Genomic DNA, 25,457 nt, shown 5'->3' with positions numbered 1-25,457 from the left:
ACCAGGGATACAAGTATCAAACCACTAGACACCAGGGATGTGATCTACTAACCCCTACAATACACCATGGACACAAGTATCAAACCACTAGACACCAGGGATGTGATCTACTAACCACTACACACCAGGGATACAAGTATCAAACCACTAGACACCAGGGATGTGATCTACTAACCCCTACAATACACCATGGACACAAGTATCAAACCACTAGACACCAGGGATGTGATCTACTAACCGCTACACACCAGGGATACAAGTATGAAACCACTAGACACCAGGGATGTGATCTACTAACCACTACACACCAGGGATACAAGAATCAAACCACTAGACACCAGGGATGTGATCTACTAACCACAACACACCAAGGATACAAGTATGAAACCACTAGACACCAGGGATGTGATCTACTAACCCCTACAATACACCATGGATACAAGTATGAAACCACTAGACACCAGGGATGTGATCTACTAACCCCTACAATACACCATGGATACAAGTATGAAACCACTAGACACCAGGGATGTGATCTACTAACCCCTACAATACACCATGGATACAAGTATCAAACCACTAGACACCAGGGATGTGATCTACTAACCCTTACAATACACCATGGATACAAGTATGAAACCACTAGACACCAGGGATGTGATCTACTAACCCCTACAATACACCATGGATACAAGTATGAAACCACTAGACACCAGGGATGTGATCTACTAACCCCTACAATACACCATGGATACAAGTATCAAACCACTAGACACCAGGGATGTGATCTACTAACCACTACACACCAGGGATACAAGTATCAAACCACTAGACACCAGGGATGTGATCTACTAACCCCTACAATACACCATGGACACAAGTATCAAACCACTAGACACCAGGGATGTGATCTACTAACCCCTACAATACACCATGGACACAAGTATCAAACCACTAGACACCAGGGATGTGATCTACTAACCCCTACAATACACCATGGACACAAGTATCAAACCACTAGACACCAGGGATGTGATCTACTAACCACTACACACCAGGGATACAAGTATGAAACCACTAGACACCAGGGATGTGATCTACTAACCCCTACAATACACCATGGACACAAGTATCAAACCACTAGACACCAGGGATGTGATCTACTAACCACTACACACCAGGGATACAAGTATGAAACCACTAGACACCAGGGATGTGATCTACTAACCCCTACAATACACCATGGATACAAGTATGAAACCACTAGACACCAGGGATGTGATCTACTAACCCCTACAATACACCATGGATACAAGTATCAAACCACTAGACACCAGGGATGTGATCTACTAACCCTTACAATACACCATGGATACAAGTATGAAACCACTAGACACCAGGGATGTGATCTACTAACCCCTACAATACACCATGGATACAAGTATGAAACCACTAGACACCAGGGATGTGATCTACTAACCCCTACAATACACCATGGATACAAGTATCAAACCACTAGACACCAGGGATGTGATCTACTAACCACTACACACCAGGGATACAAGTATCAAACCACTAGACACCAGGGATGTGATCTACTAACCCCTACAATACACCATGGACACAAGTATCAAACCACTAGACACCAGGGATGTGATCTACTAACCCCTACAATACACCATGGACACAAGTATCAAACCACTAGACACCAGGGATGTGATCTACTAACCCCTACAATACACCATGGACACAAGTATCAAACCACTAGACACCAGGGATGTGATCTACTAACCACTACACACCAGGGATACAAGTATGAAACCACTAGACACCAGGGATGTGATCTACTAACCCCTACAATACACCATGGACACAAGTATCAAACCACTAGACACCAGGGATGTGATCTACTAACCACTACACACCATGGACACAAGTATCAAACCACTAGACACCAGGGATGTGATCTACTAACCCCTACAATACACCATGGACACAAGTATCAAACCACTAGACACCAGGGATGTGATCTACTAACCCCTACAATACACCATGGACACAAGTATCAAACCACTAGACACCAGGGATGTGATCTACTAACCACTACACACCAGGGATACAAGTATGAAACCACTAGACACCAGGGATGTGATCTACTAACCACTACACACCAGGGATACAAGTATGAAACCACTAGACACCAGGGATGTGATCTACTAACCACTACACACCAGGGATACAAGAATCAAACCACTAGACACCAGGGATGTGATCTACTAACCACAACACACCAAGGATACAAGTATGAAACCACTAGACACCAGGGATGTGATCTACTAACCCCTACAATACACCATGGATACAAGTATGAAACCACTAAACACCAGGGATGTGATCTGCTAACCACTACACACCATGGATACAAGTATGAAACCACTAGACACCAGGGATGTGATCTACTAACCCCTACAATACACCATGGATACAAGTATGAAACCACTAGACACCAGGGATGTGATCTACTAACCCCTACAATACACCATGGATACAAGTATGAAACCACTAGACACCAGGGATGTGATCTACTAACCCTTACAATACACCATGGACACAAGTATCAAACCACTAGACACCAGGGATGTGATCTACTAACCACTACACACCAGGGATACAAGTATCAAACCACTAGACACCAGGGATGTGATCTACTAACCACAACACACCAAGGATACAAGTATGAAACCACTAGACACCAGGGATGTGATCTACTAACCCCTACAATACACCATGGATACAAGAATGAAACCACTAGACACCAGGGATGTGATCTGCTAACCACTACACACCATGGATACAAGTATGAAACCACTAGACACCAGGGATGTGATCTACTAACCCCTACAATACACCATGGATACAAGTATGAAACCACTAGACACCAGGGATGTGATCTACTAACCCCTACAATACACCATGGACACAAGTATCAAACCACTAGACACCAGGGATGTGATCTACTAACCACTACACACCAGGGATACAAGTATCAAACCACTAGACACCAGGGATGTGATCTACTAACCACTACACACCAGGGATACAAGTATCAAACCACTAGACACCAGGGATGTGATCTACTAACCACTACACACTAGGGATACAAGTATGAAACCACTAGACACCAGGGATGTGATCTACTAACCACTACACACCAGGGATACAAGTATGAAACCACTAGACACCAGGGATGTGATCTACTAACCACTACACACCAGGGATACAAGTATCAAACCACTAGACACCAGGGATGTGATCTACTAACCACTACACACTAGGGATACAAGTATGAAACCACTAGACACCAGGGATGTGATCTACTAACCACTACACACCAGGGATACAAGTATGAAACCACTAGACACCAGGGATGTGATCTACTAACCACAACACACCAGGGATACAAGTATGAAACCACTAGACACCAGGGATGTGATCTGCTAACCACTACACACCATGGATACAAGTATGAAACCACTAGACACCAGGGATGTGATCTACTAACCCCTACAATACACCATGGATACAAGTATGAAACCACTAGACACCAGGGATGTGATCTACTAACCCCTACAATACACCATGGACACAAGTATCAAACCACTAGACACCAGGGATGTGATCTACTAACCACTACACACCAGGGATACAAGTATGAAACCACTAGACACCAGGGATGTGATCTACTAACCACTACACACCAGGGATACAAGTATCAAACCACTAGACACCAGGGATGTGATCTACTAACCACTACACACTAGGGATACAAGTATGAAACCACTAGACACCAGGGATGTGATCTACTAACCACTACACACCAGGGATACAAGTATGAAACCACTAGACACCAGGGATGTGATCTACTAACCACTACACACCAGGGATACAAGTATGAAACCACTAGACACCAGGGATGTGATCTACTAACCACAACACACCAGGGATACAAGTATGAAACCACTAGACACCAGGGATGTGATCTACTAACCACTACACACCAGGGATACAAGTATCAAACCACTAGACACCAGGGATGCGATCTACTAACCACAACACACCAAGGATACAAGTATGAAACCACTAGACACCAGGGATGTGATCTACTAACCACTACAATACACCAGGGATACAAGTATCAAACCACTAGACACCAGTGATATACGTATTAACCCTCCGGACACCAGGAATGCCATCTACTAACCACTAGAATACAGGTAAATAATGGGGATGTGCTCTACTAACCACTAGTGATGATCGAGCATGCTTATTGCTCGAGATTTATGAGCATGCTCGGGCGAGCACCTATTATCTTCAGCGTGCTCGGGCTTTAAGTTTTCACCACTCAGGGAACATGATTTGCGACTGTTTGACAGCTTTAATACATGTGACGAACGCCTGTTTTTCCAGCATTCCTCACATGTATTAAAGCTGTCAAACAGTCGCAAATCATGTTCACGGAGCGACGAAAACTTAACGATAATAGGTGCTCGCCCGAGCATGCTCGTAAATCTCGAGCAATAAGCATGCTCGATCATCACTACTAACCACTACACACTAGGGATTCAGGGCTTTGATTTTCAAACTACTAGAAAACAGGAATGAGATCTAGTTACAAAACATCAGAGATGAGATCTACTAATCCCTAAACAAAAAGGAAATATAGAAAAGGAATATATTTTGACTGTCTGGACAACAACAGTACGGTGGCTCAGTCGCTAGCACTAAAGCTTTGCAGTGTCGGGGTCCAGGGTTCATATCCCAACAAAACCATATGCAAGGAGTTTGTATGTTCTCCCTGTGTTTGTATGGGTTTCCTCCCACAGTCTAAAGACATATGATAGAAAATAGATTATGAGCCCTAATGGGGACAGTGATTATGAGGTCTATAAAGCACTGTGGAAAATAATGGTGCTATATAGGCGATTAAAATAAATATATTTGCTACTGCTCTAAAGCACCAGGAATAAAAATGTTTACCCATTAGATGACAGAAGATTAACGGGGTTGTCCATTATGACAGGTCAGATAACTGGGGGTCTAACACCCGGCACTCTGCCCTAGAAGAGCAGCGCTCCGTTCACTGACCACGGTGGAGAACCGCAGCTCCGCTCCTATACAGCTGATCAGGAGTGCAGGTGCTGGATCTCCAGCGATGGTTACAGGGTGGCTGAACTAGCCTTGAATAAGGTATGCCAAGCGTAGTCGCTGCTCCACCACTATCCATAGAAATGCACTAGCCTCAGAGAGTTCAACATGGCACCCATGAAATCTATGGGGAAACCACAGGCGCCACATGGCTGTGCCCACAGTGATCACAGATCCCTATCATGTGTCTAGAGGTTACATGTTCTTGAGATCCTACATGGCTGGTGGTCTGTGTCGATGAGATGAGGCGCATCAATATGTTCATGCATCTCAACCTTCTAGGTAAGAAGTTTAAAATGTCCAGAACTTCCAACACCAAGGAGTTTCCAGAATCCTCAGAGAGCCCAGGAAACACTCTGCGATCCCGACTGCTTCTACCAGCAGCAGCCTCACCCAGGAGCAGCCTCACCCAGGAGCAGCCTCACCCAGGAGCAGCCTCACCCAGAAGCAGCCTCACCTAGGAGCAGCCTCACCTAGGAGCAGCCTCACCTAGGAACATCCTCACCCAGAAGCAGCCTCACCCAGGAGCAGCCTCACCCAGGAGCAGCCTCACCTAGGAGCAGCCTCACCTAGGAACATCCTCACCCAGAAGCAGCCTCACCCAGGAGCAGCCTCACCCAGGAGCAGCCTCACCCAGGAGCAGCCTCACCCAGGAGCAGCCTCACCCAGAAGCAGCCTCACCTAGGAGCAGCCTCACCTAGGAACATCCTCACCCAGAAGCAGCCTCACCCAGGAGCAGCCTCACCCAGGAGCAGCCTCACCTAGGAACATCCTCACCCAGGAGCAGCCTCACCTAGGAACATCCTCACCCAGAAGCAGCCTCACCTAGGAACATCCTCACCCAGAAGCAGCCTCACCCAGGAGCAGCCTCACCCAGAAGCAGCCTCACCCAGGAGCAGCCTCACCCAGGAGCAGCCTCACCCAGGAGCAGCCTCACCCAGAAGCAGCCTCACCCAGGAGCAGCCTCACCTAGGAACATCCTCACCCAGAAGCAGCCTCACCTAGGAACATCTTCACCCAGGAGCAGCCTCACCCAGGAACATCTTCACCCAGGAGCAGCCTCACCCAGGAACATCTTCACCCAGGAGCAGCCTCACCCAGGAGCAGCCTCACCCAGGAGCAGCCTCACCCAGGAACATCCTCACCCAGGAGCAGCCTCACCCAGGAGCAGCCTCACCTAGGAACATCCTCACCCAGGAGCAGCCTCACCTAGGAACATCCTCACCCAGGAGCAGCCTCACCTAGGAACATCCTCACCCAGGAGCAGCCTCACCCAGGAACAGCCTCACCCAGGAACATCCTCACCCAGGAACATCCTCACCCAGGAACATCCTCACCCAGGAGCAGCCTCACCCAGGAACATCCTCACCCAGGAGCAGCCTCACCCAGGAGCAGCCTCACCTAGGAACATCCTCACCCAGGAACATCCTCACCCAGGAACATCCTCACCCAGGAACATCCTCACCCAGGAACAGCCTCACCCAGGAGCAGCCTCACCCAGGAGCAGCCTCACCCAGGAGCAGCCTCACCTAGGAACATCCTCACCCAGAAGCAGCCTCACCCAGGAGCAGCCTCACCTAGGAACATCCTCACCCAGGAACATCCTCACCCAGGAACATCCTCACCCAGGAACAGCCTCACCCAGGAGCAGCCTCACCCAGGAGCAGCCTCACCCAGGAGCAGCCTCACCCAGGAGCAGCCTCACCCAGGAGCAGCCTCACCTAGGAACATCCTCACCTAGGAACATCCTCACCCAGGAGCAGCCTCACCCAGGAACATTCTCACCCAGGAACATTCTCACCCAGAAGCAGCCTCACGGCGGAGCAGCCTCACCTAGGAGCAGCCTCACCTAGGAGCATCCTCACCCAGGAGCAGCCTCACCTAGGAGCATCCTCACCCAGGAGCAGCCTCACCTAGGAACATCCTCACCCAGGAGCAGCCTCACCCAGGAGCAGCCTCACCCAGGAGCAGCCTCACCCAGGAACATCCTCACCCAGGAGCAGCCTCACCCAGGGGCAGCCTCACCCAGGGGCAGCCTCACCCAGGAGCAGCCTCACCCAGGAACATCCTCACCCAGGAGCAGCCTCACCCAGGAGCAGCCTCACCCAGGAGCAGGTTCTAGCAGGAGCAGCCTCAACTAGGAACATCTTCACCCAGGAGCAGCCTCACCCAGGAGCAGCTTCTACCAGGAGCAGGTTCTAGCAGGAGCAGCCTCACCCAGAAACATCCTCACCCAGGAGCAGCCTCACCCAGGAGCAGCCTCACCTAGGAACATCTTCACCCAGGAGCAGCCTCACCCAGGAGCAGGTTCTAGCAGGAGCAGCCTCAACTAGGAACATCTTCACCCAGGAGCAGCCTCACCCAGGAGCAGCTTCTACCAGGAGCAGCTTCTATCAGGAACTGCCTCTCCCAGGAGAGGCTTTTACCAGTAGCAGCCTATAGCAGAAGCAACATCTACCAGGATCAGTCTCACTCAGGAAGAGCTTCAACCAGGAGCAGTCTCAATCAGGAGCAGCTTCTTCCAAGAGCAGCTTCTACCAGGAGAAGCCTCAACCAGGAGCAGCCTCTACTAGAAGCATCTTCTACCAGGAGCAGCCTCTACCAGAAGCAGCTTCTACCAGGAGCAGCCTCACCCAGGAGCAGCCTTCACTCAGGAGCAGCTTCTACCAGGATCAGCCTCACTCAGGAGCAGCTTCTCCCAGGAGCAGTCTCACTCAGGAGCTCACCCAGAAGCAGCCTCACCCAGGAGAAGCCTCAACCAGGAAGAGCCTCTACCAGGAACAGCTTCTATCGGGAGTAGCCTCTACTAGGAGAAGCCTCTTCCAGAAGCGGCTTCCACTAGGGGCTGCTTCTCCCAGGCTCAGCTTCTACCAGGAGCAGCTTCTGACAGGAGAAGTCTCACCCAGGAGCAGCCTCCCCCAGGAGCAGCCCTTACCAGGAGCAGCCCTTACCAGGGGCAGCCTCTACTAGGAGCAGCCTCTACTAGGAGCAGCCTCTACCAGGAGCAGCCTCTACCAATAGGAGCCTCTTCCAGGAGCGGGTGCTATCAAAAGCAGCTTCTCCAAGGAGCAGCCTCTACAAGGAGCAACCTCTACTAGGTGAGGCCTCTCCCAGTAGTGACTTCCACTAGGAGCAGCTTCTACCAGGAGAAGCCTCTCCCAGGAGCTGCTTCTCCCAGGAGCAGCCTCTCCTAAGAGCAGCCTCTACCATGAGCAGTTTAACCCAGGAGCAGCTTTTACTATGAGCAGCCTCTGCTAAGAGCAGTTTCTACCAGGAGTAACCTCTACCAGGAGCAGCCTCTACTAGGGGCAGCTTTTACCAGGTATATCCTCACTCAGGAGTAGCTTCTACCAGCAGCAGACTCTACCAGGATCGACCTCTACAGGGAGCGGCCTCACTCAAGAGCAGCTTCTACCAGGAGCAGCCTCTACTAGGGGCAGCTTCTACCAGGTATATCCTCACTCAGGAGTAGCTTCTACCAGCAGCAGACTCTACCAGGATCGACCTCTACAGGGAGCGGCCTCACTCAAGAGCAGCTTCTACCAGGAGCAATTACTTCCTCCTCAGGAGTGCACTCACTCTTTGCTCTAAATAAGACGCCAGTGATTCATATTAGTACTGTAAGTCTTCCTAATGAACACTATGAAAGATCAGGCGGTAACTTCTCGGGGTTTTAGTGGTGTTATTGCGTCATCCATTCATCCCGCCGGTGTTTAGCGCCTCAGCGTACATAGGAATCAATATACTCCATACAGCTTAATGGAACGGCATAATCTTATATAAGAGGAATGTGTGGGCTTAATGCATCTGATTATACAACCTGCACCGCAGAGCACATAGGAAGTGTGAGGACCACCGCATATAACAAGGGGCTGACGTGCTCTGTATATAGGTCAATGCTTTGTGTATAGGGAGGTCGCCTCCCATTATAGAGGCAGCCTGAGTGCCAATGTAGGGTCATGGAGCCTATATGGGAAAATGGTGGGAGATATAGAGGACACTATAGGGGCAGTGATCGGTATGGTCCTACAGCTGTGACAGTTCATGTTGGCTCCGTATACAAACGGGGTTCAGCATAGTGATGGGGGCACTTGGCAGTACCCGCACCATACTGTAATTAGTAAACTGCCTGTAGAGAGCACAGCGGCCTCGGCATCTGCCAACACAATGCAAACTCCAGAAAACTCAGGAAGCTTTTAACATCTCGCCAGGTTCCAGCTCCGCAGCTGCCATGGTAACGATTGTACTCTGCCATATTTACTCGGTTTAACATTCTCCTCTCCAGAGCATAAATATAAACCAAGGTCTCGCTACGTACCACATACAGTCCTGCTCGAACTTATTTACCCCTGATCCTGTATTATACCCCAGAGCTGCACTCACTATTCTGCTGGTGCAGTCATTGTGTACATACATTACATTACTGATCCTGAGTTACATCCTGTATTATACCCTAGAGCTGCACTCACTATTCTGCTGGTGGAGTCACTGTGTACATACATTACATAACTGATCCTGAGTTACATCCTGTATTATACCCCAGAGCTGCACTCACTATTCTGCTGGTGCAGTCACTGTGTACATACATTACATTACTGATCCTCAGATATATCCTGCATTATACTCCAGAGCTGCACTTACTATTCTGCTGGTGCAGTCACTGTGTACATACATTACATTACTGATCCTGAGTTACCTCCTGTATTATACTCCAGAGCTGCACTCACTATTCTGCTGGTGCAGTCACTGTGTACATACATTACATTACTGATCCTGAGTTACCTCCTGTATTATACCCCAGAGCTGCACTCACTATTCTGCGGGTGCAGTCATTGTGTACATACATTACATTACTGATCCTGAGTTACATCCTGTATTATCCTCCAGAGCTGAACTCACTATTCTGCTGGTGCAGTCACTGTGTACATACATTACATTACTGATCCTGAGTTACATCCTGTATTATACTCCAGAGCTGCACTCACTATTCTGCTGGTGCAGTCATTGTGTACATACATTACATTACTGATCCTGAGTTACCTCCTGTATTATACTCCAGAGCTGCACTCACTATTCTGCTGGTGCAGTCACTGTGTCCATACATTACATTACTGATCCTGAGTTACCTCCTGTATTATACTCCAGAGCTGCACTCACTATTCTGCTGGTGCAGTCGCTGTGTACATACATTACATTACTGATCCTGAGTTACATCCTGTATTATACTCCAGAGCTGCACTCACTATTCTGCTGGTGCAGTCGCTGTGTACATACATTACATTACTGATCCTGAGTTACATCCTGTATCATACCCCAGAGCTGCACTCACTATTCTGCTGGTGCAGTCGCTGTGTACATACATTACATTACTGATCCTGAGTTACATCCTGTATTATACTCCAGAGCTGCACTCACTATTCTGCTGGTGCAGTCGCTGTGTACATACATTACATTACTGATCCTGAGTTACATCCTGTATTATACTCCAGAGCTGCACTCACTATTCTGCTGGTGCAGTCACTGTGTACATACATTACATTACTGATCCTGAGTTACATCCTGTATTATACCCCAGAGCTGCACTCACTATTCTGCTGGTGCAGTCACTGTGTACATACATTACATTACTGATCCTGAGTTACCTCCTGTATTATACTCCAGAGCTGCACTCACTATTCTGCTGGTGCAGTCACTGTGCACATCCATTACATTACTGGTCCTGAGTTACATCCTGTATTATACTCCAGAGCTGCACTCACTATTCTGCTGGTGCAGTCACTGTGTACATACATTACATTACTGATCCTGAGTTACATCCTGTATTATACTCCAGAGCTGCACTCACTATTCTGCTGGTGCAGTCACTGTGTACATACATTACATTAATGATCCTGAGTTACATCCTGTATTATACCCCAGAGCTGCACTCACTATTCTGCTGGTGCAGTCACTGTGTACATACATTACATTACTGATCCTGAGTTACATCCTGTATTATACTCCAGAGCTGCGCTCACTATTCTACTGGTGCAGTCACTATGTACATACATTACTGATCCTGAGTTACATCCTGTATTATACCCCAGAGCTGCACTCACTATTCTGCTGGTGCAGTCACTGTGCACATCCATTACATTACTGATCCTGAGTTACATCCTGTATTATACTCCAGAGCTGCACTCACTATTCTGCTGGTGCAGTCACTGTGTACATACATTACATTACTGATCCTGAGTTACCTCTTGTATTATACCCCAGAGCTGCACTCACTATTCTGCTGGTGCAGTCACTGTGTACATACATTACATTACTGATCCTGAGTTACATCCTGTATTATACCCCAGAGCTGCACTCACTATTCTGCTGCTGCAGTCACTGTGTACATACATTACATTACTGATCCTGAGTTACATCCTGTATTATACCCCAGAGCTGCACTCACTATTCTGCTGGTGCAGTCACTGTGTACATACATTACATTACTGATCCTGAGTTACATCCTGTATTATACTCCAGAGCTGCACTCACTATTCTGCTGGTGCAGTCGCTGTGTACATACATTACATTACTGATCCTGAGTTACATCCTGTATTATACCCCAGAGCTGCACTCACTATTCTGCTGGTGCAGTCGCTGTGTACATACATTACATTACTGATCCTGAGTTACATCCTGTATTATACTCCAGAGCTGCACTCACTATTCTGCTGGTGCAGTCACTGTGTACATACATTACATTACTGATCCTGAGTTACATCCTGTATTATACCCCAGAGCTGCACTCACTATTCTGCTGGTGCAGTCACTGTGTACATACATTACATTACTGATCCTGAGTTACCTCCTGTATTATACTCCAGAGCTGCACTCACTATTCTGCTGGTGCAGTCACTGTGCACATCCATTACATTACTGGTCCTGAGTTACATCCTGTATTATACTCCAGAGCTGCACTCACTATTCTGCTGGTGCAGTCACTGTGTACATACATTACATTACTGATCCTGAGTTACATCCTGTATTATACTCCAGAGCTGCGCTCACTATTCTACTGGTGCAGTCACTATGTACATACATTACTGATCCTGAGTTACATCCTGTATTATACCCCAGAGCTGCACTCACTATTCTGCTGGTGCAGTCACTGTGCACATCCATTACATTACTGATCCTGAGTTACATCCTGTATTATACTCCAGAGCTGCACTCACTATTCTGCTGGTGCAGTCACTGTGTACATACATTACATTACTGATCCTGAGTTACCTCTTGTATTATACCCCAGAGCTGCACTCACTATTCTGCTGGTGCAGTCACTGTGTACATACATTACATTACTGATCCTGAGTTACATCCTGTATTATACCCCAGAGCTGCACTCACTATTCTGCTGGTGCAGTCACTGTGTACATACATTACATTACTGATCCTGAGTTACATCCTGTATTATACCCCAGAGCTGCACTCACTATTCTGCTGGTGCAGTCACTGTGTACATACATTACATTACTGATCCTGAGTTACCTCCTGTATTATACTCCAGAGCTGCACTCACTATTCTGCTGGTGCAGTCACTGTGCACATCCATTACATTACTGATCCTGAGTTACATCCTGTATTATACCCCAGAGCTGCACTCACTATTCTGCTGGTGCAGTCACTGTGTACATACATTACATTACTGATCCTGAGTTACATCCTGTATTATACCCCAGAGCTGCACTCACTATTCTGCTGGTGCAGTCACTGTGTACATACATTACATTACTGATCCTGAGTTACATCCTGTATTATACCCCAGAGCTGCACTCACTATTCTGCTGGTGCAGTCACTGTGTACATACATTACATTACTGATCCTGAGTTACCTCCTGTATTATACTCCAGAGCTGCACTCACTATTCTGCTGGTGCAGTCACTGTGCACATCCATTACATTACTGGTCCTGAGTTACATCCTGTATTATACTCCAGAGCTGCACTCACTATTCTGCTGGTGCAGTCACTGTGTACATACATTACATTACTGATCCTGAGTTACATCCTGTATTATACTCCAGAGCTGCGCTCACTATTCTACTGGTGCAGTCACTATGTACATACATTACTGATCCTGAGTTACATCCTGTATTATACCCCAGAGCTGCACTCACTATTCTGCTGGTGCAGTCACTGTGCACATCCATTACATTACTGATCCTGAGTTACATCCTGTATTATACTCCAGAGCTGCACTCACTATTCTGCTGGTGCAGTCACTGTGTACATACATTACATTACTGATCCTGAGTTACCTCTTGTATTATACCCCAGAGCTGCACTCACTATTCTGCTGGTGCAGTCACTGTGTACATACATTACATTACTGATCCTGAGTTACATCCTGTATTATACCCCAGAGCTGCACTCACTATTCTGCTGGTGCAGTCACTGTGTACATACATTACATTACTGATCCTGAGTTACATCCTGTATTATACTCCAGAGCTGCACTCACTATTCTGCTGGTGCAGTCGCTGTGTACATACATTACATTACTGATCCTGAGTTACATCCTGTATTATACTCCAGAGCTGCACTCACTATTCTGCTGGTGCAGTCGCTGTGTACATACATTACATTACTGATCCTGAGTTACATCCTGTATTATACTCCAGAGCTGCACTCACTATTCTGCTGGTGCAGTCACTGTGTACATACATTACATTACTGATCCTGAGTTACATCCTGTATTATACCCCAGAGCTGCACTCACTATTCTGCTGGTGCAGTCACTGTGTACATACATTACATTACTGATCCTGAGTTACCTCCTGTATTATACTCCAGAGCTGCACTCACTATTCTGCTGGTGCAGTCACTGTGCACATCCATTACATTACTGGTCCTGAGTTACATCCTGTATTATACTCCAGAGCTGCACTCACTATTCTGCTGGTGCAGTCACTGTGTACATACATTACATTACTGATCCTGAGTTACATCCTGTATTATACTCCAGAGCTGCACTCACTATTCTGCTGGTGCAGTCACTGTGTACATACATTACATTAATGATCCTGAGTTACATCCTGTATTATACCCCAGAGCTGCACTCACTATTCTGCTGGTGCAGTCACTGTGTACATACATTACATTACTGATCCTGAGTTACATCCTGTATTATACTCCAGAGCTGCGCTCACTATTCTACTGGTGCAGTCACTATGTACATACATTACTGATCCTGAGTTACATCCTGTATTATACCCCAGAGCTGCACTCACTATTCTGCTGGTGCAGTCACTGTGCACATCCATTACATTACTGATCCTGAGTTACATCCTGTATTATACTCCAGAGCTGCACTCACTATTCTGCTGGTGCAGTCACTGTGTACATACATTACATTACTGATCCTGAGTTACCTCTTGTATTATACCCCAGAGCTGCACTCACTATTCTGCTGGTGCAGTCACTGTGTACATACATTACATTACTGATCCTGAGTTACATCCTGTATTATACCCCAGAGCTGCACTCACTATTCTGCTGGTGCAGTCACTGTGTACATACATTACATTACTGATCCTGAGTTACATCCTGTATTATACTCCAGAGCTGCACTCACTATTCTGCTGGTGCAGTCACTGTGTACATAAATTACATTACTGATCCTGAGTTACATCCTGTATTATACCCCAGAGCTGCACTCACTAATCTGCTGGTGCAGTCACTGTGTACATACATTACATTACTGATCCTGAGTTACCTCCTGTATTATACTCCAGAGCTGCACTCACTATTCTGCTGGTGCAGTCACTGTGTACATACATTACATTACTGATCCTGAGTTACCTCCTGTATTATACCCCAGAGCTGCACTCACTATTCTGCTGGTGCAGTCACTGTGTACATACATTACATTACTGATCCTGAGTTACCTCCTGTATTATACTCCAGAGCTGCACTCACTATTCTGCTGGTGCAGTCACTGTGTACATACATTACATTACTGATCCTGAGTTACCTCCTGTATTATACTCCAGAGCTGCACTCACTATTCTGCTGGTGCAGTCACTGTGTACATACATTACATTACTGATCCTGAGTTACATCCTGTATTATACTCCAGAGCTGCGCTCACTATTCTACTGGTGCAGTCACTATGTACATACATTACTGATCCTGAGTTACATCCTGTATTATACCCCAGAGCTGCACTCACTATTCTGCTGGTGCAGTCACTGTGTACATACATTACATTACTGATCCTGAGTTACCTCCTGTATTATACTCCAGAGCTGCACTCACTATTCTGCTGGTGCAGTCACTGTGTACATACATTACATTACTGATCCTGAGTTACCTCCTGTATTATACTCCAGAGCTGCACTCACTATTCTGCTGGTGCAGTCACTGTGCACATCCATTACATTACTGATCCTGAGTTACATCCTGTATTATACTCCAGAGCTGCACTCACTATTCTGCTGGTGCAGTCACTGTGTACATACATTACATTACTGATCCTGAGTTACCTCCTGTATTATACCCCAGAGCTGCACTCACTGTTCTGCTGGTGCAGTCACTGTGTACATACATTACATTACTGATCCTGAGTTACATCCTGTATTATACTCCAGAGCTGCACTCACTATTCTGCTGGTGCAGTCACTGTGTACATACATTACATTACTGATCCTGAGTTACATCCTGTATTATACTCTAGAGCTGCACTCACTATTCTGCTGGTGCAGTCACTGTGTACATACATTACATTACTGATCCTGAGTTACCTCCTGTATTATACCCCAGAGCTGCACTCACTATTCTGCTGGTGCAGTCACTGTGTACATACATTACATTACTGATCCTGAGTTACATCCTGTATTATACTCCAGAGCTGCACTCACTATTCTGCTGGTGCAGTCACTGTGTACATACATTACATTACTGATCCTGAGTTACCTCCTGTATTATACCCCAGAGCTGCACTCACTATTCTGCTGGTGCAGTCACTGTGTACATACATTACATTACTGATCCTGAGTTACATCCTGTATTATACTCCAGAGCTGCACTCACTATTCTGCTGGTGCAGTCACTGTGTACATACATTACATTACTGATCCTGAGTTACCTCCTGTATTATACCCCAGAGCTGCACTCACTATTCTGCTGGTGCAGTCACTGTGTACATACATTACATTACTGATCCTGAGTTACCTCCTGTATTATACTCCAGAGCTGCACTCACTATTCTGCTGGTGCAGTCACTGTGTACATACATTACATTACTGATCCTGAGTTACATCCTGTATTATACTCCAGAGCTGCACTCACTATTCTGCTGGTGCAGTCACTGTGTACATACATTACATTACTGATCCTGAGTTACATCCTGTATTATACCCCAGAGCTGCACTCACTATTCTGCTGGTGCAGTCACTGTGTACATACATTACATTACTGATCCTGAGTTACATCCTGTATTATACTCCAGAGCTGCACTCACTATTCTGCTGGTGCAGTCGCTGTGTACATACATTACATTACTGATCCTGAGTTACATCCTGTATTATACTCCAGAGCTGCACTCACTATTCTGCTGGTGCAGTCACTGTGTACATACATTACATTACTGATCCTGAGTTACATCCTGTATTATACCTCAGAGCTGCACTCACTATTCTGCTGGTGCAGTCACTGTGTACATACATTACATTACTGATCCTGAGTTACCTCCTGTATTATACTCCAGAGCTGCACTCACTATTCTGCTGGTGCAGTCACTGTGCACATCCATTACATTACTGGTCCTGAGTTACATCCTGTATTATACTCCAGAGCTGCACTCACTATTCTGCTGGTGCAGTCACTGTGTACATACATTACATTACTGATCCTGAGTTACATCCTGTATTATACTCCAGAGCTGCACTCACTATTCTGCTGGTGCAGTCACTGTGTACATACATTACATTAATGATCCTGAGTTACATCCTGTATTATACCCCAGAGCTGCACTCACTATTCTGCTGGTGCAGTCACTGTGTACATACATTACATTACTGATCCTGAGTTACATCCTGTATTATACTCCAGAGCTGCGCTCACTATTCTACTGGTGCAGTCACTATGTACATACATTACTGATCCTGAGTTACATCCTGTATTATACCCCAGAGCTGCACTCACTATTCTGCTGGTGCAGTCACTGTGTACATACATTACATTACTGATCCTGAGTTACATCCTGTATTATACTCCAGAGCTGCGCTCACTATTCTACTGGTGCAGTCACTATGTACATACATTACTGATCCTGAGTTACATCCTGTATTATACTCCAGAGCTGCACTCACTATTCTGCTGGTGCAGTCACTGTGTACATACATTACATTACTGATCCTGAGTTACCTCTTGTATTATACCCCAGAGCTGCACTCACTATTCTGCTGGTGCAGTCACTGTGTACATACATTACATTACTGATCCTGAGTTACATCCTGTATTATACCCCAGAGCTGCACTCACTATTCTGCTGGTGCAGTCACTGTGTACATACATTACATTACTGATCCTGAGTTACATCCTGTATTATACTCCAGAGCTGCACTCACTATTCTGCTGGTGCAGTCACTGTGTACATACATTACATTACTGATCCTGAGTTACATCCTGTATTATACCCCAGAGCTGCACTCACTATTCTGCTGGTGCAGTCACTGTGTACATACATTACATTACTGATCCTGAGTTACCTCCTGTATTATACTCCAGAGCTGCACTCACTATTCTGCTGGTGCAGTCACTGTGTACATACATTACATTACTGATCCTGAGTTACCTCCTGTATTATACCCCAGAGCTGCACTCACTATTCTGCTGGTGCAGTCACTGTGTACATACATTACATTACTGATCCTGAGTTACCTCCTGTATTATACTCCAGAGCTGCACTCACTATTCTGCTGGTGCAGTCACTGTGTACATACATTACATTACTGATCCTGAGTTACCTCCTGTATTATACTCCAGAGCTGCACTCACTATTCTGCTGGTGCAGTCACTGTGTACATACATTACATTACTGATCCTGAGTTACATCCTGTATTATACTCCAGAGCTGCGCTCACTATTCTACTGGTGCAGTCACTATGTACATACATTACTGATCCTGAGTTACATCCTGTATTATACCCCAGAGCTGCACTCACTATTCTGCTGGTGCAGTCACTGTGTACATACATTACATTACTGATCCTGAGTTACCTCCTGTATTATACTCCAGAGCTGCACTCACTATTCTGCTGGTGCAGTCACTGTGTACATACATTACATTACTGATCCTGAGTTACCTCCTGTATTATACTCCAGAGCTGCACTCACTATTCTGCTGGTGCAGTCACTGTGCACATCCATTACATTACTGATCCTGAGTTACATCCTGTATTATACTCCAGAGCTGCACTCACTATTCTGCTGGTGCAGTCACTGTGTACATACATTACATTACTGATCCTGAGTTACCTCCTGTATTATACCCCAGAGCTGCACTCACTATTCTGCTGGTGCAGTCACTGTGTACATACATTACATTACTGATCCTGAGTTACATCCTGTATTATACTCCAGAGCTGCACTCACTATTCTGCTGGTGCAGTCACTGTGTACATACATTACATTACTGATCCTGAGTTACATCCTGTATTATACCCCAGAGCTGCACTCACTATTCTGCTGGTGCAGTCACTGTGTACATACATTACATTACTGATCCTGAGTTACCTCCTGTATTATACTCCAGAGCTGCACTCACTATTCTGCTGGTGCAGTCACTGTGTACATACATTACATTACTGATCCTGAGTTACATCCTGTATTATACTCCAGAGCTGCACTCACTATTCTGCTGGTGCAGTCACTGTGTACATACATTACATTACTGATCCTGAGTTACATCCTGTATTATACCCCAGAGCTGCACTCACTATTCTGCTGGTGCAGTCACTGTGTACATACATTACATTACTGATCCTGAGTTACATCCTGTATTATACTCCAGAGCTGCACTCACTATTCTGCTGGTGCAGTCGCTGTGTACATACATTACATTACTGATCCTGAGTTACATCCTGTATTATACCCCAGAGCTGCACTCACTAATCTGCTGGTGCAGTCACTGTGTACATACATTACATTACTGATCCTGAGTTACCTCCTGTATTATACTCCAGAGCTGCACTCACTATTCTGCTGGTGCAGTCACTGTGTACATACATTACATTACTGATCCTGAGTTACCTCCTGTATTATACCCCAGAGCTGCACTCACTATTCTGCTGGTGCAGTCACTGTGTACATACATTACATTACTGATCCTGAGTTACCTCCTGTATTATACTCCAGAGCTGCACTCACTATTCTGCTGGTGCAGTCACTGTGTACATACATTACATTACTGATCCTGAGTTACCTCCTGTATTATACTCCAGAGCTGCACTCACTATTCTGCTGGTGCAGTCACTGTGTACATACATTACATTACTGATCCTGAGTTACATCCTGTATTATACTCCAGAGCTGCGCTCACTATTCTACTGGTGCAGTCACTATGTACATACATTACTGATCCTGAGTTACATCCTGTATTATACCCCAGAGCTGCACTCACTATTCTGCTGGTGCAGTCACTGTGTACATACATTACATTACTGATCCTGAGTTACCTCCTGTATTATACTCCAGAGCTGCACTCACTATTCTGCTGGTGCAGTCACTGTGTACATACATTACATTACTGATCCTGAGTTACCTCCTGTATTATACTCCAGAGCTGCACTCACTATTCTGCTGGTGCAGTCACTGTGCACATCCATTACATTACTGATCCTGAGTTACATCCTGTATTATACTCCAGAGCTGCACTCACTATTCTGCTGGTGCAGTCACTGTGTACATACATTACATTACTGATCCTGAGTTACCTCCTGTATTATACCCCAGAGCTGCACTCACTGTTCTGCTGGTGCAGTCACTGTGTACATACATTACATTACTGATCCTGAGTTACATCCTGTATTATACTCCAGAGCTGCACTCACTATTCTGCTGGTGCAGTCACTGTGTACATACATTACATTACTGATCCTGAGTTACATCCTGTATTATACTCTAGAGCTGCACTCACTATTCTGCTGGTGCAGTCACTGTGTACATACATTACATTACTGATCCTGAGTTACCTCCTGTATTATACCCCAGAGCTGCACTCACTATTCTGCTGGTGCAGTCACTGTGTACATACATTACATTACTGATCCTGAGTTACATCCTGTATTATACTCCAGAGCTGCACTCACTATTCTGCTGGTGCAGTCACTGTGTACATACATTACATTACTGATCCTGAGTTACCTCCTGTATTATACCCCAGAGCTGCACTCACTATTCTGCTGGTGCAGTCACTGTGTACATACATTACATTACTGATCCTGAGTTACATCCTGTATTATACTCCAGAGCTGCACTCACTATTCTGCTGGTGCAGTCACTGTGTACATACATTACATTACTGATCCTGAGTTACCTCCTGTATTATACCCCAGAGCTGCACTCACTATTCTGCTGGTGCAGTCACTGTGTACATACATTACATTACTGATCCTGAGTTACCTCCTGTATTATACTCCAGAGCTGCACTCACTATTCTGCTGGTGCAGTCACTGTGTACATACATTACATTACTGATCCTGAGTTACATCCTGTATTATACTCCAGAGCTGCACTCACTATTCTGCTGGTGCAGTCACTGTGTACATACATTACATTACTGATCCTGAGTTACATCCTGTATTATACCCCAGAGCTGCACTCACTATTCTGCTGGTGCAGTCACTGTGTACATACATTACATTACTGATCCTGAGTTACATCCTGTATTATACTCCAGAGCTGCACTCACTATTCTGCTGGTGCAGTCGCTGTGTACATACATTACATTACTGATCCTGAGTTACATCCTGTACTATACTCCAGAGCTGCACTCACTATTCTGCTGGTGCAGTCACTGTGTACATACATTACATTACTGATCCTGAGTTACATCCTGTATTATACCCCAGAGCTGCACTCACTATTCTGCTGGTGCAGTCACTGTGTACATACATTACATTACTGATCCTGAGTTACCTCCTGTATTATACTCCAGAGCTGCACTCACTATTCTGCTGGTGCAGTCACTGTGCACATCCATTACATTACTGGTCCTGAGTTACATCCTGTATTATACTCCAGAGCTGCACTCACTATTCTGCTGGTGCAGTCACTGTGTACATACATTACATTACTGATCCTGAGTTACATCCTGTATTATACTCCAGAGCTGCACTCACTATTCTGCTGGTGCAGTCACTGTGTACATACATTACATTAATGATCCTGAGTTACATCCTGTATTATACCCCAGAGCTGCACTCACTATTCTGCTGGTGCAGTCACTGTGTACATACATTACATTACTGATCCTGAGTTACATCCTGTATTATACTCCAGAGCTGCGCTCACTATTCTACTGGTGCAGTCACTATGTACATACATTACTGATCCTGAGTTACATCCTGTATTATACCCCAGAGCTGCACTCACTATTCTGCTGGTGCAGTCACTGTGTACATACATTACATTACTGATCCTGAGTTACATCCTGTATTATACTCCAGAGCTGCGCTCACTATTCTACTGGTGCAGTCACTATGTACATACATTACTGATCCTGAGTTACATCCTGTATTATACTCCAGAGCTGCACTCACTATTCTGCTGGTGCAGTCACTGTGTACATACATTACATTACTGATCCTGAGTTACCTCTTGTATTATACCCCAGAGCTGCACTCACTATTCTGCTGGTGCAGTCACTGTGTACATACATTACATTACTGATCCTGAGTTACATCCTGTATTATACCCCAGAGCTGCACTCACTATTCTGCTGGTGCAGTCACTGTGTACATACATTACATTACTGATCCTGAGTTACATCCTGTATTATACTCCAGAGCTGCACTCACTATTCTGCTGGTGCAGTCACTGTGTACATACATTACATTACTGATCCTGAGTTACATCCTGTATTATACCCCAGAGCTGCACTCACTATTCTGCTGGTGCAGTCACTGTGTACATACATTACATTACTGATCCTGAGTTACCTCCTGTATTATACTCCAGAGCTGCACTCACTATTCTGCTGGTGCAGTCACTGTGTACATACATTACATTACTGATCCTGAGTTACCTCCTGTATTATACCCCAGAGCTGCACTCACTATTCTGCTGGTGCAGTCACTGTGTACATACATTACATTACTGATCCTGAGTTACCTCCTGTATTATACTCCAGAGCTGCACTCACTATTCTGCTGGTGCAGTCACTGTGTACATACATTACATTACTGATCCTGAGTTACCTCCTGTATTATACTCCAGAGCTGCACTCACTATTCTGCTGGTGCAGTCACTGTGTACATACATTACATTACTGATCCTGAGTTACATCCTGTATTATACTCCAGAGCTGCGCTCACTATTCTACTGGTGCAGTCACTATGTACATACATTACTGATCCTGAGTTACATCCTGTATTATACCCCAGAGCTGCACTCACTATTCTGCTGGTGCAGTCACTGTGTACATACATTACATTACTGATCCTGAGTTACCTCCTGTATTATACTCCAGAGCTGCACTCACTATTCTGCTGGTGCAGTCACTGTGTACATACATTACATTACTGATCCTGAGTTACCTCCTGTATTATACTCCAGAGCTGCACTCACTATTCTGCTGGTGCAGTCACTGTGCACATCCATTACATTACTGATCCTGAGTTACATCCTGTATTATACTCCAGAGCTGCACTCACTATTCTGCTGGTGCAGTCACTGTGTACATACATTACATTACTGATCCTGAGTTACCTCCTGTATTATACCCCAGAGCTGCACTCACTATTCTGCTGGTGCAGTCACTGTGTACATACATTACATTACTGATCCTGAGTTACATCCTGTATTATACTCCAGAGCTGCACTCACTATTCTGCTGGTGCAGTCACTGTGTACATACATTACATTACTGATCCTGAGTTACATCCTGTATTATACCCCAGAGCTGCACTCACTATTCTGCTGGTGCAGTCACTGTGTACATACATTACATTACTGATCCTGAGTTACCTCCTGTATTATACTCCAGAGCTGCACTCACTATTCTGCTGGTGCAGTCACTGTGTACATACATTACATTACTGATCCTGAGTTACATCCTGTATTATACTCCAGAGCTGCACTCACTATTCTGCTGGTGCAGTCACTGTGTACATACATTACATTACTGATCCTGAGTTACATCCTGTATTATACCCCAGAGCTGCACTCACTATTCTGCTGGTGCAGTCACTGTGTACATACATTACATTACTGATCCTGAGTTACATCCTGTATTATACTCCAGAGCTGCACTCACTATTCTGCTGGTGCAGTCGCTGTGTACATACATTACATTACTGATCCTGAGTTACATCCTGTATTATACTCCAGAGCTGCACTCACTATTCTGCTGGTGCAGTCACTGTGTACATACATTACATTACTGATCCTGAGTTACATCCTGTATTATACCCCAGAGCTGCACTCACTATTCTGCTGGTGCAGTCACTGTGTACATACATTACATTACTGATCCTGAGTTACCTCCTGTATTATACTCCAGAGCTGCACTCACTATTCTGCTGGTGCAGTCACTGTGCACATCCATTACATTACTGGTCCTGAGTTACATCCTGTATTATACTCCAGAGCTGCACTCACTATTCTGCTGGTGCAGTCACTGTGTACATACATTACATTAATGATCCTGAGTTACATCCTGTATTATACCCCAGAGCTGCACTCACTATTCTGCTGGTGCAGTCACTGTGTACATACATTACATTACTGATCCTGAGTTACATCCTGTATTATACTCCAGAGCTGCGCTCACTATTCTGCTGGTGGAGTCACTGTGTACATACATTACATTACTGATCCTGAGTTACATCCTGTATTATACTCCAGAGCTGCACTCACTATTCTGCTGGTGCAGTCACTGTGTACATACATTACATTAATGATCCTGAGTTACATCCTGTATTATACCCCAGAGCTGCACTCACTATTCTGCTGGTGCAGTCACTGTGTACATACATTACATTACTGATCCTGAGTTACATCCTGTATTATACTCCAGAGCTGCGCTCACTATTCTACTGGTGCAGTCACTATGTACATACATTACTGATCCTGAGTTACATCCTGTATTATACCCCAGAGCTGCACTCACTATTCTGCTGGTGCAGTCACTGTGCACATCCATTACATTACTGATCCTGAGTTACATCCTGTATTATACTCCAGAGCTGCACTCACTATTCTGCTGGTGCAGTCACTGTGTACATACATTACATTACTGATCCTGAGTTACCTCTTGTATTATACCCCAGAGCTGCACTCACTATTCTGCTGGTGCAGTCACTGTGTACATACATTACATTACTGATCCTGAGTTACATCCTGTATTATACCCCAGAGCTGCACTCACTATTCTGCTGGTGCAGTCACTGTGTACATACATTACATTACTGATCCTGAGTTACATCCTGTATTATACTCCAGAGCTGCACTCACTATTCTGCTGGTGCAGTCACTGTGTACATACATTACATTACTGATCCTGAGTTACATCCTGTATTATACCCCAGAGCTGCACTCACTATTCTGCTGGTGCAGTCACTGTGTACATACATTACATTACTGATCCTGAGTTACCTCCTGTATTATACTCCAGAGCTGCACTCACTATTCTGCTGGTGCAGTCACTGTGTACATACATTACATTACTGATCCTGAGTTACCTCCTGTATTATACCCCAGAGCTGCACTCACTATTCTGCTGGTGCAGTCACTGTGTACATACATTACATTACTGATCCTGAGTTACCTCCTGTATTATACTCCAGAGCTGCACTCACTATTCTGCTGGTGCAGTCACTGTGTACATACATTACATTACTGATCCTGAGTTACCTCCTGTATTATACTCCAGAGCTGCACTCACTATTCTGCTGGTGCAGTCACTGTGTACATACATTACATTACTGATCCTGAGTTACATCCTGTATTATACTCCAGAGCTGCGCTCACTATTCTACTGGTGCAGTCACTATG

At 45.5% G+C, this 25,457-nt stretch overlaps 1 protein-coding gene across 2 annotated transcripts in view; it reads right to left on the bottom strand.

Moving 5' to 3' along the window:
- FBXO41 (F-box protein 41) overlaps positions 1–25,457 on the bottom strand; it is a 348,646-nt gene that overhangs the window by 237,444 nt on the left and 85,745 nt on the right. The window lies entirely within an intron of this gene.

Source organism: Phyllobates terribilis, unplaced genomic scaffold, assembly GCF_046119375.1.
Source record: "Phyllobates terribilis strain yellow unplaced genomic scaffold, ASM4611937v1 Scaffold_1__5_contigs__length_1240528914, whole genome shotgun sequence".
Classification (NCBI taxonomy): Eukaryota; Metazoa; Chordata; class Amphibia; order Anura; family Dendrobatidae; genus Phyllobates; species Phyllobates terribilis.
Note: the sequence above shows the minus strand (reverse complement) of the source record. Positions and strands in the feature narration are given on the sequence as shown.